The sequence below is a fragment of the Triticum dicoccoides genome, chromosome 4A (assembly GCF_002162155.2).
Source record: "Triticum dicoccoides isolate Atlit2015 ecotype Zavitan chromosome 4A, WEW_v2.0, whole genome shotgun sequence".
NCBI lineage: Eukaryota > Viridiplantae > Streptophyta > Magnoliopsida > Poales > Poaceae > Triticum > Triticum dicoccoides.
In genome coordinates, this window is record NC_041386.1 from 583,163,313 (window position 1) to 583,180,062 (window position 16,750).

A 16,750-nucleotide genomic window follows, 5' to 3' on the forward strand; every position below is an offset into this window, starting at 1 on the left:
TTTAAATTTGAAAACACTTTTTTAGTTTTTTAGTTTTCTTTGTTGCTTTATATATTTTATTTTGTTTCTATTTACAAAAAAATACTTATTGTTGCTATTTTTTTGTTTTCCAGATTTTTTGTTTTGTTTTCTACATTATTTATTTTCTTTTATTTTTTGCTTTATTTTTTATTTCTTTTTGCTTTTAGGTCAGCAAAATTATAAACTTTCTGTTAGTGTCATTAATTTTAGAAAAATTATAAACTTTCTGTTAGTGCCATTAGTTTTCAAATTTGAATAGTTAAAATTTGAATTCTTTGAAGTTTGTGTGAATCACAAGTTTGTGATTAACTTTACTAAAAAATGAACATAGATGCACCTATAGAGAAAATTTGACCTAAATTCATAGTTTTCAAATGAACTCTGAAAAAGTTGGCATAGCATACTCGTGTGTTACAAAGTTGGCATGGTATCATCATAATAGTTGTGGGAGAAAGTCTTCACTTTTTCTTCGCTTGTGTCATTTGCTTATTGCGCCGTAACCATGGATAATCTTCATCGTTTATCAGGATGCTTGGGTCAGCCTTGACATTGAAGGGAGGAATTTCATGAAACTTTTCATAATCTTCAGACATGTCTGTCTTGCCCTCCACTCTCAGGATGTCCCTTTTTCCTGAAAGAACTATGTGGCGCTTTGGCTCATCGTATGATGTATTCGCTTCCTTATCTTTTCTTTTTCTCGGTTTGGTAGACATGTCCTTCACATAGATAACCTGTGCCACATCATTGGCTAGGACGAACGATTCGTCAGTGTACCCAAGATTTTTCAGATCCACTGTTGTCATTCCGTACTGTGGGTCTACCTGTACCCCGCCGCCTGACAGATTGACCCATTTGCACTTAAACAAAGGGACCTTAAAATCATGTCCGTAGTCAAGTTCCCATATGTCCACTATGTAACCATAATATGTGTCCTTTCCGCTCTCGGTTGCTGCATCAAAGCGGACACCGCTGTTTTGGTTGGTGCTATTTTGATCTTGCGCGATCGTGTAAAATGTATTCCCATTTATCTCGTATCCTTTGTAAGTCAATAAAGTCAAAGATGGTCCCCTGGAAAACAAGTACAACTCATCACAAATAGTGTTGTCACCTCTGAGACGTGTTTCCAACCAACTGCTGAAAGTCCTGATGTGTTCACATGTAATCCAGTCATCGCACTGCTCCGGGTGTTTCGAGCGCAGACTATTCTTGTGTTCATCGACATACGGGGTCACCAAGGTAGAGTTCTGTAGAACTGTGTAGTGTGCTTGAGACCAAGAATATCTGTCCCTGCATATTATTGAGTCACTTCCAAGAGTGCCTTTTCCAGTCAGTCTCCCCTCATACCTTGATTTAGGGAGACCTATCTTCTTAAGGCCAGGAATGAAGTCAACACAAAACCCGATAACATCCTCTGTTTGATGGCCCATGGAGATGCTTCCTTCTGTCCTAGCGTGGTTACGGACATATTTCTTTAGGACTCCCATGAACCTCTCAAAGGGGAACATATTGTGTAGAAATACGGGCCCCAGGATGACAATCTCGTCGACTAGATGAACTAGGGCGTGCGTCATGATATTGAAGAAGGATGGTGGGAACACCAGCTCGAAACTGAAAGACATTGCACCACATCACTCCTTAGCCTTTGTATAATTTCTGGATCGATCACCTTCTGAGAGACTGCATTGAGGAATGCACATAGCTTCATAATGGCTAATCGGACGTTTTCTGATAGAAGCCCCCTCAATGCAACCGGAAGCAGTTGCGTCATAATCACGTGGCAGTCATGAGACTTTAGGTTCTGAAACTTTTTCTCTGGCATATTTATTATTCCCTTTATATTTGACGAGAAGCCAGTCGTGACCTTCATACTGAGCAGGCATTCAAAGAAGATTTCTTTCTCTTCTTTCGTAAGAGCGTAGCTGGCAGGACCTTTATACTGCTTCGGAGGCATGCCATCTTTTTCGTGCAAACGTTGCAGGTCCTCCCGTGCCTCAGGTGTATCTTTTGTCTTCCCATACACGCCCAAGAAGCCTAGCAGGTTCACGCAAAGGTTCTTCGTCATGTGCATCACGTCGATTGAAGAGCGGACCTCTAGGTCTTTCCAGTAGGGTAGGTCCCAAAATATAGATTTCTTCTTCCACATGGGTGCGTGTCCCTCAGCGTCATTCGGAACAGCTAGTCCGCCGAGACCCTTTCCAAAGATTATGTGTAAATCATTGACCATAGCAAGTACGTGATCACCGGTATGCATGGCGGGCTTCTTCCGGTGATCTGCCTCGCCTTTGAAATGCTTGCCTTTCTTTCGACATTGATGGTTGGTCGGAAGAAATCGACGATGGCCCAAGTACACATTCTTCCTGCATTTGTCCAGGTATATACTTTCAGTGTCATCTAAACATTGCGTGCATGCGTGGTATCCTTTGTTTGTCTGTCCTGAAAGGTTACTAAGAGCGGGCCAATCGTTGATGGTCACGAACAGCAATGCCTTTAGGTTAAATTCCTCCTGTCTGTGCTCATCCCACGTACGTACACCATTTCCATTCCACAGCTGTAAAAGTTCTCCAACTAATGGCCTTAGGTACACATCAATGTCGTTGCCGGGTTGCTTAGGGCCTTGGATGAGAACTGGCATCATAATGAACTTCCGCTTCATGCACATCCAAGGAGGAAGGTTATACATACATAGAGTCACAGGCCAGGTGCTTTGATTGCTGCTCTGCTCCCCGAAAGGATTAATGCCATCCGCGCTTAAAGCAAACCATACATTCCTTGGGTCCTTTGCAAACTCATCCCAGTACTTTCTCTCGATTTTTCTCCACAGCGACCCGTCAGCGGGTGCTCTCAACTTCCCGTCTTTCTTCCGGTCCTCACTGTGCCATCGCATCAACTTGGCATGCTCTTCGTTTCTGAACAGACGTTTCAGTCGTGGTATTATAGGAGCATACCACATCACTTTCGCAAGAACCCTCTTTCTGGGGGGCTCGCCGTCAACATCACCAGGGTCATCTCGTCTGATCTTATACCGCAATGCACCGCATACCGGGCATGCGTTCAGATCCTTGTATGCACCACGGTAGAGGATGCAGTCATTAGGGCATGCATGTATCTTCTCCACCTCCAATACTAGAGGGCATACGACCTTCTTTGCTGCGTATGTACTATCGGGCAATTCGTTATCCTTTGGAAGCTTCTTCTTTAATATTTTCAGTAGCTTCTCAAATCCTTTGTCAGCCACAGCATTCTCCGCCTTCCACTGCAGCAATTCTAGTATAGTACCGAGCTTTGTGATGCCATCTTCGCAATTGGGGTACAACGCTTTTTTGTGATCCTCTAACATGCGATCGAACCTTAGCTTCTCCTTTTGACTTTCCATTGCGTCCTTGCATCGACAATGACCCGGCGGAGATCATCATCATCGGGCACATCGTCTGGTTCCTCTTGATCTTCAGCAGCTTCACCTGTTGCAGCATCATTGGGCACATCGTTTGGTTCCTCTTGATCTTCACCAGCTCCCCCCGTTGCAGCATCACCGTATTCAGGGGGCACATAGTTGTCATCGTACTCTTCTTCTTCACCGTCTTCCATCATAACCCCTATTTCTCCGTGCCTCGTCCAAACATTGTAGTGTGGCATGAAACCCTCGTAAAGCAGGTGGGAGTGAAGGATTTTCCGGTTAGAATAAGACCTCGTATTCCCACATTCAGTGCATGGACACCACATAAAACCATTCTGCTTGTTTGCCTCAGCCGCATCGAGAAACTCATGCACGCCCTTAATGCACTCGGAGGTGTGTCTGTCACCATACATCCATTGCCGGTTCATCTGTGTGCATTATATATAATTAAGTGTCCAAATTAATAGAAGTTCATCATCACATTAAAACCAAAGTACATACATAGTTCTCATCTAACAACATATAGCTCTCCAGAGCATCTAATTAATTAAACCATACATTGAAACTATGTAAAACATTTCAATGCGAAAACAAATGCGATCATAATCGCAACCAAGGTAACAATTGATCCAACGGCATAATGATACCAAGCCTCGGTATGAATGTCATATTTTCTAATCTTTCTAATCTTCAAGCGCATTGCATCCATCTTGATCTTGTGATCATTGACGACATCCGCAACATGCAACTCCAATATCATCTTCTCCTCCTCAATTTTTTTTATTTTTTCCTTCAACAAATTGTTTTCTTCTTCAACTAAATTTAACCTCTCGACAATAGGGTCAGTTGGAATTTCTGATTCACATACATCCTGCATAAATAAAATCTATGTTTGGTCGGCATAATTTTCATAAACAATAAATGAACCAATAGTTATAAAGATAATATATATACCACATCCGAATCATAGACAGGACGAGGACTGACGGGGGCAGATACCAAAACCATCGCACTATATAAGATGCAATAATAAAAGTAAGAAAATAATACAAGTATCTATGTAAACATACAAGTAAGAATATTTTTCCTTTCAGAAAGAAGATAAGAACAAGAGGCTCACCACGGTGGTGCCGGCGATGAGCTCGGCGCGGGTGATCGACGGCGGTGAAGACGGGGATGGGGCGTGACGAACCGCTAAACCTAGACAAATATTGAGGGAAATAGAGCTTGGAGGTCGAGCTTGGAGAGGAGAAAGCTTAAGTAGTGTGGCTCGGGCATTCCATCGAACACCTTGTGTGCATAGGAGGTGAGCTAGAGCACCACCAAGCCCTCTCCCCCTCGGCCAGAAAAAAATAGAGCAGTGTGCTCTGCTCTTACGCGAGGGGGTATATATAGGCACCTCATTAGTCCCGGTTGGTGGCATGAACCGGGACTAAAGGGGAGTTCAAGCCACCAACCGGGACCAATGGTGGTGGGCCAGACGCGAGGCCCATTGGTCCCGGTTCGTCCCACCAACCGGGACCAAAAGGTCCAGATGAACCGGGACCAATGACCAACGTGGCCCGGCCGGCCCCCTGGGCTCAAGAACCGGGTCCAATGCCCCCATTGGTCCCGGATCTGGAGTGAACCGGGACTAATGGGCTGACCCGGCATGGACCGTTGCCCCCTTTTCTACTAGTGAATGCTTTATTTTATCACTAAGCGGTAGCGATAGTCGTGGAAGCATAAGATTGGCGAGATGACAACGATGCTACGATGGTGATCAAGGTGTCGCGCTGGTGACGATGGTGGTCATGATGGTGCTTCGGAGATGGAGATCACAAGCACAAGATGATGATGGCCATATCATATCACTTATATTGATTGCATGTGATGTTTATCTTTTATGCATCTTATCTTGCTTTGATTGACGGTAGCATTATAAGATGATCTCTCACTAAATTTCAAGATAAAAGTGTTCTCCCTGAGTATGCACCATTGCCAAAGTTCGTCGTGCCCAGACACCATGTGATGATCGGGTGTGATAAGCTCTACGTCCATCTACAACGGGTGCAAGCCAGTTTTTGCACACGCAGAATACTCAGGTTAAACTTGATGAGCCTAGCATATGCAGATATGGCCTCGGAACACTGAGACCGAAAGGTCGAGCGTGAATCATATAGTAGATATGATCAACATATTGATGTTCACCATTGAAAGCTACTCCATTTCACGTGATGATCGGTTATGGTTTAGTTGATTTGGATCACGTGATCACTTAGAAGATTAGAGGGATGTCTTTCTAAGTGGGAGTTCTTAAGTAATATGATTAATTGAACTTTGATTTATCATGAACTTAGTCCTGGTAGTATTAGCATATCTATGTTGTAGATCAATAGCTCGCGTTTAGCTCCCCTGTTTTATTTTTGATATGTTCCTAGAGAAAACTAAGTTGAAAGATGTTAGTAGCAATGATGCGGATTGGATCCGTGATCTGAGGTTTATCCTCATTGCTGCACAGAAGAATTATGTCCTTAATGCACCGCTAGGTGACAGACCTATTGCAGGAGCAGATAAAGACGTTATGAACGTTTGGCTAGCTCAATATGATGACTACTTGATAGTTTAGTGCACTATGCTTAACAGCTTAGAATCGAGACTTCAAAGACGTTTTGAACGTCATGGACCATATGAGATGTTCCAGGAGTTGAAGTTAATATTTCAAGTAAAATACCCAAGTTGAGAGATATGAAGTCTCCAACAAGTTCTATAGCTAAAAGATGGAGGAGAATAGCTCAAGCAGTGAGCATGTGCTCAGATTTTCTGGGTACTACAATCGCTTGAATCAAGTGGGAGTTAATCTTCCAGATAAAATAGTGATTGACAGAATTCTCTAGTCACCATCACCAAGTTAGTAGAACTTCGTGATGAACTATAATATGCAAGGGATGACGAAAGTATTTCCCAAGCTCTTTGTGATGCTGAAATCGACGAAGGTAGAAATCAAGAAAAACATCAAGTGTTGATGGTTAACAAGACCACTAGTTTCAAGAAAAGGGCAAAGGGAAAGAAAGGGAACTTCAAGAAGAACGGCAAGCAAGTTGCTGCTCAAGTGAAGAAGCCCAAGTCTGGACCTAAGCCTGAGACTAAGTGCTTCCACTTAAAAGGGACTGGTCACTAGAAGCGGAACTACCCCAAGTAATTGGCGGATAAGAAGGATGGCAAAGTGAACATAGGTATATTTGATATACATGTTATTGATGTGTACTTTACTAGTGTTCGTAGCAACCCCTCGGTATTTGATACTTGTTCAGTTGCTAAGAGTAGTAACTCGAAATGGGAGTTGCAGAATGAAAAGAGTAGTTAAGGGTGAAGTGACGATGTGTGTTGGAAGTGGTTCCAAGATTGATATGATCATCATCGCACACTCCCTATACTTTCGGGGTTAGTGTTGAACCTAAATAAGTGTTATTTGGTGTTTGCGTTGAGCATGAATATGATTTGATCATGTTTATTGCAATATGGTTATTCATTTAAGTAAGAGAATAAATTGTTGTTCTGTTTAGATGAATAAAACCTTCTATGGTCATACACCCAATGAAAATGATAGTGATACACATATTCATAATATCGAAACCAAAAGATGCAAAGTTAAGAATGATAGTGCAACTTATTTGTGGCACTGCCGTTTAGGTCATATTGGTGTAAAGCGCATGAAGAAACTCCATGCTGATGGACTTTTGGAATAACTTGATTATGAATCAGTTGATGCTTACGAACCATGCCTCATGGGCAAGATGACTAAGACTCCGTTCTCCGGAACAATGCAGCAAGCAACAGATTTGTTGGAAATCATGCATACTGATGTATGTGGTCCGATGAATATTGAAGCTCGCAGCAGGTATCATTATTTTCTGATCTTCACAGATGATTTGAGCAGATATGAGTATATCTACTTGATGAAACACAAGTCTGAAATATTTGAAAAGTTCAAAGAATTTCAGAGTGAAGTGGAGAATCATCGTAACAAAATAAAAAGTTTCTACGATATGATCGCAGAAGTAAAATATTTGAGTTACGAGTTTGGCCTTCAGTTAAAACAATGTGAAATAGTTTCACTACTCACGCCACCTGGAACACCACAGTGTAATGGTGTGTCCGAACGTCGTAACCGTACTTTATTAGATATGGTGCGATCTATGACGTCTCTTACTGATTTACCGCTATCGTTTTGGGGTTATGCATTAGAGACAGCTATATTCACGTTAAATAGCGCACCATCTAAATCCGTGGAGATGACACCGTAAGAACTGTGGTTTGGCGAGAAACCTAAGCTGTCGTTTCTTAAAGTTTGAGGTTGCAATGCTTATGTGAAAAAGTTTCAACTTGATAAGCTCAAACCCAAATCGGAGAAGTGCGTCTTCATAGGGTACCCAAAAGAAAATGTTGGGTACACCTTCTATCACAGATCCGAAGGCAAGATATTCGTTGCTGAGAATGGATCCTTTCTAGAGAAGGAGTTTCTCTCGAAAGAAGTGAGTGGGAGGAAAGTAGAACTTGATGAGGTAACTGTACCTGCTCCCTTATTGGAAAGTAGTTCATCACAGAAATCTGTTCCTGTGACTACTACACCAATTAGTGAGGAAGCTAATGATGATGATCATGTAACTTCAGATCAAGTTACTACCGAACCTCGTAGGTAAACCAGAGTGATATCCACACCAGAGTGGTATGGTAATCCTGTTCTAGAGGTCATGTTACTTGACCATGACAAGCCTACGAACTATGAGGAAGCGATGATGAGCCCAGATTCCGCGAAATGGCTTGAGGCCATGAAATCTGAGATGAGATCCATGTATGAGAACAAAGTATGGACTTTGATTGACTTGCCCAATGATCGGCGAGCCATTGAGATTAAATGGATCTTCAAGAGGAAGACAGACGCTGATAGTAGTGTTACTACCTACAATGCTAGAATTGTCGCAAAATGGTTTTCGACAAGTTCAAGGTGTTGACTACGATGAGAGTTTCTCACTCGTATCTATGCTCAAGTCTGTCCGAATCATGTTAGCAATTGCCGCATTTTATAAAATCTGGCAAATGGATAAACAAAACTGCATTCCTTAATAGGATTTATTAAAGAAGAGTTGTATATGATGCAACCAGAAGGTTTTGTCAATCCTAAAGGTACTAACAAAATATGCAAGCTCCAGCGATCCATCTATGGACTGGTGCAAGCATCTCGGAGTTGGAATATACGTTTTGATAAGTTGATCAAAGCATATAGTTTTATACAGACTTGCGGTGAAGCCTGTATTTACAAGAAAGTGAGTGGGAGCATTACAGCGTTTCTGATTAGTATATGTGAATGACATATTGTTGATCGGAGATAATGTAGAATTATTCTGCAAAGCATAAAGGAATGTTTGAAATGAGTTTTTCAAAGAAATACCTCGGTGAAGCTGCTTACATATTGAGCATCAAGATAGATCAAGACGCTTGATAAGTTTTTCAATGAGTACATACCTTGACAAGATTTTGAAGTAGTTCAAAATGGAACAGTCAAAAAGGAGTTCTTGCCTGTGTTACAAGGTGTGAATTTGAGTAAGACTCAAAACCCGACCGCGGCAGAAGATAGAGAGAGAATGAAAGTCATTCCCTATGCCTCAGGCATAGGTTCTATAAAGTATGCCATGTTGTGTACCAGACCTATTGTATACCCTGCCCTGAGTTTGGTAAAGGAGTACAATAGTGATCTAGGAGTAGATCACTGGACATTGGTCAAAATTATCCTTAGTGGAATAAGGATATGTTTCTCGATTATGGAAGTGACAAAAGGTTCGCCGTAAAGGGTTACGTCGATGCAAATTTTGACACTGACCCAGATGACTCTGAATCTCAATCTGGATACATATTGAAAGTGGGAGCATTAGCTAGAGTAGCTTTGTGCAGAGCATTCTTGACATAGAAATTTGCAAAATACTTACGGATCTGAATGTGGCAGACCCGTTCACTAAACTTCTCTCACAAGCAAAACATGATCACACCTTAGTACTCTTTGGGTATTAATCACATAGCGATGTGAACTAGATTATTGACTCTAGTAAACCCTTTGGGTGTTGGTCACATGTCGATGTGAACTATGGGTGTTAATCACATGGTGATGTGAACTATTGGTATTAAATCACATGGCGATGTGAACTAGATTATTGACTCTAGTGCAAGTGGGAGACTGAAGGAAATATGCCCTAGAGGCAATAATAAAGTTATTATTTATTTCCTTATATCATGATAAATGTTTATTATTCATGCTAGAATTGTATTAACCGGAAACATAATACATGTGTGAATACATAGACAAACAGAGTGTCACTAGTATGCCTCTACTTGACTAGCTCATTGATCAAAGATGGTTATGTTTCCTAACCATAGACATGAGTTTTCATTTGATTAACGGGATCGCATCATTAGGAGAATGATGTGATTGACTTGACCCATTCCGTTAGCTTAGCACTTGATCGTTTAGTTTGTTGCTATTGCTTTCTTCATGACTTATACATGTTCCTATGACTATGAGATTATGCAACTCCCGTTTACCGGAGGAACACTTTGTGTGCTACCAAATGTCACAACGTAACTAGGTGATTATAAAGGTGCTCTACAGGTGTCTCCGAAGGTACTTGTTGGGTTGGCGTATTTCGAGATTAGAATTTGTCACTCCGATTGTCGGAGAGGTATCTCTGGGCCCACTCGGTAATGCACATCACTATAAGCCTTGCAAGCATTGCAACTAATGAGTTAGTTGCGGGATGATGTATTACGGAACGAGTAAAGAGACTTGCCGGTAACGAGATTGAACTAGGTATTGAGATACCGACGATCGAATCTCGGGCAAGTAACATACCGATGACAAAGGGAACAACGTATGTTGTTATGCGGTCTGACCGATAAATATCTTTGTAGAATATGTAGGAGCCAATATGGGCATCCAGGTCCCGCTATTGGTTATTGACCAGAGAGGTGTCTTGGTCATGTCTACATAGTTCTCAAACCCGTAGGGTCCGCACGCTTAACGTTCATTGACGATATAGTACTATATGAGTTATGTATGTTGATGACCGAATGTTGTTCAGAGTCCGAGATGAGATCACGGACATGACGAGGAACTCCGGAATGGTCCGGAGATAAAGTTTGATATATGGGATAGTAGTGTTTGATCTCCGGAAGGGTTCCGGAATTCACCGGAAGGGGTTCCGGATGTTTCCCGAAATGTTTGGGCACGAGAACACTTTATCTGGGCCAAAGGGGAAAGCCCACGAGGCTTTTGGAAAGTGCAAAAGGAAGTTTTGCGGAGACCAGAGGCTAGACGCCAGGAACCATAGCGTCTAGCCCTGGAGTCCGAGAAGGACTCTTACCTTTTGGGCAAAACCGACTTTGAGGAGGCTTTTGCTCCAAGTTTCGACCCCATGGCTCAACATATAAATAGAGGGGCAGGGCTAGCACCAAAGACACATCAAGAAACACTAAGCCATGTGCCGGCAACCCTGTCTCCTCTAGTTTATCCTCTGTCATAGTTTTCGTAGTGCTTAGGCGAAGCCCTGCGAAGATTGGTCTTCACCAACACCGTCACCACGCCATCGTGCTACCGGAACTCATCTACTACTTCGCCCCTCTTGCTGGATCAAGAAGGCAAGGACGTCACCAAGCCGAACGTGTGCAGAACTCGGAGGTGCCGTGCTTTCGGTGCTTGGATCGGTCGGATCGTGAAGACGTACGACTACATCAACCGCGTTCATATAACGCTTCCGCTTACGGTCTACGAGGGTACGTAGATAACACTCTCCCCTCTCGTTGTTATGCATCACCATGATCTTGCGTGTGCGTAGGAATTTTTTTGAAATTACTACGTTTCCCAACAGTGGCATCCGAGCCTAGGTTTTATGCGTTTATGTTGTGCACGAGTAGAACACAAGTGAGTTGTGGGCGATATAGGTCATACTGCTTACCAGCATGCCATACTTTGGTTCGGCGGTATTGTTGGATGAAGCGGCCCAGACCGACATTACGCGTACGCTTACGCGAGACTGGTTCTACCGACGTGATTTGCACACAGGTGGCTGGCGGGTGTTAGTTTCTCCAACTTTAGTTGAACCAAGTTTGGCTACGCCCGGTCCTTGAGGTTAAAACAACACTAACTTGACAAACTATCGTTGTGGTTTCGATGCGTAGGTAAGAACGGTTCTTGCTTAAGCCCGTAGCAGCCACATAAAACTTGCAACAACAAAGTAGAGGACGTCTAACTTGTTTTTGCAGGGCATGTTGTGATGTGATATGGTCAAGACATGATGCTAAATTTTATTGTATGAGATGATCATGTTTTGTAACCGAGTTATCGGCAACTGGCAGGAGCCATATGGTTGTCGCTTTATTGTATGTAATGCAATTGCACTGTAATCACTAGTAGAAAAAGGGCCTGTTGTCCCGGTTCGTAAGGGCCTTTTGTCCCGGTTCCTGAACCGGGACTAAAGGGTTGGTACTAATGCCCTATCCCTTTAGTCCCGGTTCAATCCAGAACCGGGACAGATGGGCCTCCACGTGGCCTGTGCGCGGAGCCGAGGCAGGAGGGACTTTGGTCCCGGTTGGTGGCACCAACCGGGACCAATAGGCATCCACGCATCAGCATTTCTGTGGCTGGGGTTTTTGTTTTTTTGAAAGGGGGGGGGGGTTGGGGGGTTAATTTAGGTGTTTCATATATTGTGTTAGCTAGCTATAATTAATAGAGAGAAGTGTCCTCTCTTATGTCCGTGCTTGGTCGATGCTACGTACTATACATACGTATAGAGAGGACTAGACACGCTAGCTAGCTAGTAGGCAAACGAAGGAAACAGAAGATCGTCATGAACATATATGCATACAGAGAGAAGTGATATCGACCATCTCTCCTTCTCCGAGAGATTGGTCGAACAACAAGTTCTCGTATATCTATCCGACACTACCGGCTACATATATACAATAATTATCTCTTACATATATAATCTCCTAACATACGGACTCATGGTCCACATAGTATTCTCCGTCTTCAGCGATCACGTGGTCAAGAAAGAATGCCGCCAATTCCTCTTGAATTGCTCGCATGCGAGCTGGTGCTATGAGTTCATCCCGCTTCTGAAACATCTAATTTGAAGAAGGGGGTCAATACATATATATATGAATGAATGAAACTCAACACAAATGATGGTAATAAAATAAAATTGTGAATGTTCTTATTTACGCACTTCATATTGTTCGTCAGAGTAGCCCCGTTCATAGGTCGTGTGGCGGATGGACTCGCAAACGTAGTATCCACAGAAATCATTCCCTTGTTCCTGCCACAACCACTTTACAAGAAATAGAGGTCAATCAAACTGATAAGCAAGAATGCCAAATGGTATTGATGAAACTAGTGCTTGAATCAATAGGAGATGCGCGGAACATGCTACTATAGTACTTACTTTCGGGTGCCTAAATTGCAGCTTCTTCGGGAGTCCCGGAGCTTTTTTGGTGAATTTTTTCCAAACCCTGCGAGACAAAGAAAACAATTACTTGATATATCAGGAAATGAACAAAGTTGCTGATATGGTGGATAATGATCGATTTAACTTACTTCTCGAGCATTTGAGTCATGTCCGCATAGTCCTGGGGATCTTTTCGTCTTGAGTCTAAGACGGTTACTAGTCCCTGCTCAAGCTTAATCTCTAGGAGAATATAGTGGAAACTGCACACGCATGCATAACTCATCAATTACATTACTATAACCTTCACTAATATATAAGGGAAACCGAATATGCACAAGATAGTAACACTCACTTGAAGTTGTAAGGAAAGAGTATTATATCTTTGTTTCATTTATTACCAACGATCTTAGGAAGTTGGCCTCGGTATCTGCGGCATGAAATTTAACCTGAGTTGCATCTATGATATTTGTGTTAATGAACCCAATATCACCGATTTGTCTTTTCTTCAATTTGACGATCTTCAATCTGCATAATATAGTGAGGATAATTATAAATACATGCAATGAAAGAGTTGAGCTATATAGAGAGACTTAATGACAGAAGTAGTACTACTTACAGACAGTAGCAGGTGACCGTTGCTTTATCGAGGGCCACTTGATTGAAAAACTGAAAGAACTCCTCAAATGGAACAGGCAACAGATCAATTCCAACGAGGTCATTCTCCTTTTTAACTCTCACATACAAAGTACTCCTCCCCCCAGACTCTCTGCAGATTTTCAAGTACCAATCATGCAATCTTCGCATCATCGTTGATAGAGATCTTTGACGAGAGGCTTCCCGTACTCGTATCTTTGTATCTGCACCTCCATGAAATCATAATGTACATCGTCGGGCAGGTAATCTCCAAGATTGCTATAACCGGGCACCATCCTCGGATCATTAGCGACGATGTCGCTAGGCACCTTGAGCGGGGGGGGCATGATTGCTTCGCTTGTTCGCCGAGCTGTGCAATTTGTTTCCCAGCTCATCATTCTTTCAGCCTTTGATCGCTGACAGTACTTCCCGACCGCTCCGCTTCGGCAAATTCCTTTCCAATAATGCGCTCATAGTTTCCTTTCAGCGGAGACTTGGGTGGTTTTGTCAGGGCAGCCAGAGTGCGCTTCGCTTTCACCGGATCTACCTTCACCTCCGGAGGTGGATGTTTCTTTCCTTTCACCCCTTCAAAGAAGTTCCTCACTTCTTCTCGCGCGATCTCGGTGTTCTCCTCCGGGTTCCTCTCGTATGGTAACTTCTCTGGAGTCTTCAGAGAAGGACCGAATCTGTATTTCCTCCCGCCTCTGGCTGTACTGCTAGACGCCGGCAGAGCAGACGGAGCGGTTGTCTTCTTTACTTGCTTACGAGGCGGAGGAGAAGGACTACGACGCGCCGGAGCAGCCGGAGCGGCGGCAGGTCTCTTCCGCCCTTGCTGACGAGGTGGAGAAGGAGGAGGCTGGCTGCTCAGGCGCGTCGGCGCAGGCGGAGAAGGAGGCGGAGTGCCGCCACGCACCGGAGAAGGAGCCGGCCGAGTGCCCTGATTGTCACTCGCCGGAGGAGGAGGCGGTGGAGGAGGCAGAGTTCCCTGACTCGCCAGAGGAGGAGGAGGAGGCGGAGGCATCCAGTTCAGAAGGTTGATGAGCTCCTTCCGCCATAGGCATGGAGTCTTCAGAGCAGAACCCAGCCGAGTCTCCCCTTCACCGGTAGGGTGGTCAAGCTGGAGGTCCTCAAATCCCTCCGTTATTTCATCCACCATCACCCTAGCATATCCTTCTGGAATCAACCGACAGTGAAAAGTTGCGCCGGGTTCAGTAGGAAAAACAGAGCCAACAGCCGCCTTGACCTTCATATTAATCCATTGCGTCATAAGGTGGCAATTTTGAGACTCCGTGATAGCATCCACGGGATAGCTGGTAGGAGCCATCAAGACATGCTCCGGCTGAAGCAGCTCGGTGGAAGCCACGCTGCTTCTCCACTGAGATGGCGGGGTAGCTTCAGGGGAAGCTTCGGCAGTTCGTTTGCTGCGATTTGCTTCTCGTTCCTCTATCGCTTGTACCCTTGCTTGCAGCGCCTGCATTTGGGTCTGCTGCACTTTTTTCCTCCTCTCCTGGCATTTGTAACCGCCTGCGTCCGGAAACCCCACCTTCCACGGAATGGAGCCTGGCGTGCGTCGTGTCCATCAGGGTGCTCAGGATTCCCGAGGGCCATTGTGAGCTCGCCGTTCTCTCTGTCTGGAACGAACGTCCCTTGTTGCGCTGCTTCGATATACTGTTGAAGCTTCTTGACTGGTATGTCCATTTGATCGTTCGTCCAAATGCACTTCCCTGATACAGGGTCCAAGGTTCCACCAGCCCCGAAGAACCAAGTCCGGCAACGGTCTGGCCAGTTAATTGTCTCTGGTTCGATCCCTTTATCAGCCAGATCATTCTCAGTCTTGGCCCACTTAGGCCGGGCTACGAGGTAGTCACCTGACCCCGTGCGATGGTGATGCTTCTTCTTCGCAGCATTTTGCTTGTTTGTCGCCGACATCTTCTTACTCTTTTCCAATGTCTTGTGGGCCACAAATGCGGGTCAGTGATCTCTGATCTTCTCATATCTGCCCTTGAATTCTGGTGTCTCTTTATTTTCGACAAACTTATTCAGCTCTTTCTTCCACCTCCTGAATAGTTCTGCCATCCTCTTAAGAGCAAAAGACTTGATTAATTGCTCTTTAACTGGCTTCTCCGGATCATCCTCTTGCGGTAGGGTGAAATTTGACTTCAGCTCAGTCCAAAGATCATTTTTCTGCATATCATTGGCATAAGACACCTCAGGGTCTTCTGTAGCCGGCTTTAACCATTGCTGGATGCTGATCGAGATCGTGTCCCTAACCAAAACCCCGCACTGAGCAACAAATGTGCTCTTTGTCCAGAGGGGTTCAATCGGTTGGCCGTCGGGCGCGATTGCTATGATCTCAAACTTTTCATCCGAGCTCACCTTTTTCTTCGGGCCTCGTCTCTTTACCGAAGTTGTGCTCGATCCGGAGGGCTAGAAAAAAGAACAAAGACTTAATTAATATGTGTACATACCAAAACAATAAATGCATCAATTAGCTAGTCAGCAGAAGCTTAACTAATATATATACCTGGCCGGACTTGGTTCGGTCACCGGAGACGTCATCACGGTCTCCTTCTTGCACCGGCATTGGGTCACCGGAGCCGTCCTCACGGTCCCCTTCTTGCACCGGCATTAGGTCACCGGAGCCATCATAATCATAGCCAGCTGCTTCCAGACCATCGGTGTCGTTGAGAAACAACGAGCACACGGCATCTCTTCCTCGTGCGATTATGTCCCCCAACAACTCTTCTTGTACTTCGTCTCGGGCGTGTCCATAGTTTCTACAAATATTTACAACATGGCAATTATTATTCAAACATGACAGATGGATATATTAGTGGCAAACGTAGAACTAATATTAATTAGTGGCCTCGACGCTGCTTCTCTAGGGTTTGGGGTGGCCTCGACAACGCTTCAAGAATAAAAAAAGAAGAGGAAGAAGAAAAAAAAGAGGAGAAGAAAGAATAGAGGAGTAAGAACTCCTCTATTCTTTCTTCTCCTCTTTTTTTCTTCTTCTTCCTCTTTTTTTTATCGGAAACGAGGGTCGTCGAGGGTCACCGAGCGGTAGAGGAAACCCTAAATAGCAAGTATCGTGGGTGTGAGATACATGTGGCCGTTGGTGTCGGACACTACATCCACGTCCCACAAGTGACGTGGGTGTCGAAGCCCGCGTCACTTGTAGGACGTGGATGTAGTGTCCGACACCGACGACCACATGTATCTCACACCGACG